Genomic DNA, 2,132 nt, shown 5'->3' with positions numbered 1-2,132 from the left:
TGAAGACAATCATAATAGTGTATTTGCAAAATGTTAAGCATGTACAAAAATCTTGTTTCATAAGCACGAAAAATGTACACATGTATGAGAAAACTAGACGTAAGAAACATATATTTATTAATTTTTGAATGATTATTTAAATTTGTTAAGCATGTATAAAAATGGTGTTTATTTAGATGAAAATGAGGCATATAAACCCGAATTTTAAAAATGTAAATTTTGTATTTAGAAATGGTTTAACATGTGTAAAAATGGTCTTGGTGTATACGAAAACTATATATATTGTCTGAAAAAGAGTAGACATGTGTTGAACAAAAGTAAAACAAATTTTTTTGGAAAATGCTGAGGTAAAACAAAGAAAACAATGGTACGAAGTGAAAACCCAAAAAACTGTTGAAAATAGAAAAAGAAACTAAGAAAGCAAAAGAAAAAAAGGAAATAACAAAAATGGAAAAGATAAACAAAATATAGAAAAACTGAACATGCCGATGTAAAACAGTGGAAAGCAGTCAACAATGCTACAAGATATGGTCGGCCCAATAATGTCGCCCGGTAGGCGAGACGTAATACGTCTCAGTGGCGGCATATACTAGGTCCGATGACGGGCGATACATATCACTTGGACAAGTTATTTGCGGCAGGCACAAGGCGACCCACTGATGGGCTGACCTAATTAACTAAGATTCCAGTTTTACTGGTTGTTGTTTTTCCTTTTTCTAGTGGTTTTTTACCCTTTTCCTTTTTCAAAATTTTATTTTATTTTATTTTCATTAAAATTTTCACAGCTTTTAGAAAATTGTTCACAAGGTTTCAAGAACTCCCTGAATTGAATTTTTTAGCTGTTTCATTTCTAAGAAAAACAATTAGGAAAATATTCAGTATTTTTAAAATTATTCACCTTTAATTTTTCGATATTTTTTTAATGTGAAATTTTAAAAAATTATTCACACATTTAAAATAAATATTCAAGTTTTCCCCCAAAACATTTACCTTCTAGAAAAGGTTCTCAGCGGTCCAAATATGTTCAGCTTCTAGTGTTATGTTTATTTTTTGAAATAATATTTTGTGTTTTCTAAACCGATTGAAGATGGAAACAAAAACTCTAAAAAAATCACCTGCTACACTGTGAGTTGCTACGGTTCCGTTCTAATGGGTTGGCCAAATCATGGCGCCCTTGTACGTTATAGGTGACGAAGCATTGCTTTCGATGATAAAATTCCTTCAAGCCCAGTAGAATTTGTTGTGGCTTGGATGATAGAAGATGGGAGAAGTTGCACCCGAACAAACAACCTTGTGTCATGGTTCGAGGGGAGGGTTTCTTGTTCCTCCTTGGGAGTGAAAGCCTTGCTTAGGCATTGGCCAAAGGCGAGCGCCGAACACCTTTTGGAGGCATTGTTTCTCAAGGACATATGCCCTTCTTCCTCTCTCTCTCACTCTCTCCAGGGGAATCCCTACTTTGAACTTCTAGAACAGGCTATGGCGGCACTCATGTGTCGTAGTCCTCCATGGAGGCATTTCCTTGGAGTGATCTTTGGTTCGCGGGAGCTACCATTGTTTTCTGCAAGATGCTAGTGTTGGGGCACGCGGTACGCTACTCTAGCGCCAAATAGAATTTCCTACCGCGCAACTAAGAACATACTGTTGCAGATAGATTACACAATCAGGTTTTATGAGTAGACACACAATCACCACATCGGAAGTAGAGTTGGTGATGCGTGTAGCTGATTAGCCAAGTCGCCTACTCCTCGCGTAGCCGATCTCCCGCAAATGGTTCCTTGTGGATCCCTCGAATAGTTCCCCGTAGATCCCTCAAGCAGATATTTGTGGTTCCTTCGAGCAGTTTGTCCAAGCATCGTAGATGTGATGCCTCCAAGTTATCCGCACGTACGGGGAGTATAGGTCCGATCCCGCTACATATGGGCATGGGGAGTGGCGGCGGCGGCTATGGTGGGAGAAAAAAATAGCAAACCTAGAAGGTTCGCTCACTTCCCTTTATATAGACCTTTGAGGTAGGCTCAACATTTGTGGCCCACTAGGATTCCATGCCCATTTTCCACTCGGATCATCCAAAAGGCTCCTACTCCTTAAGTGTGCGACCCTATAGGTGCACGTACACATGGACACGACCCGAG

Source organism: Triticum dicoccoides, chromosome 3A (genome assembly GCF_002162155.2).
Source record: "Triticum dicoccoides isolate Atlit2015 ecotype Zavitan chromosome 3A, WEW_v2.0, whole genome shotgun sequence".
Taxonomy (NCBI): Eukaryota; Viridiplantae; Streptophyta; class Magnoliopsida; order Poales; family Poaceae; genus Triticum; species Triticum dicoccoides.
This window is presented reverse-complemented; position numbering follows the sequence as displayed.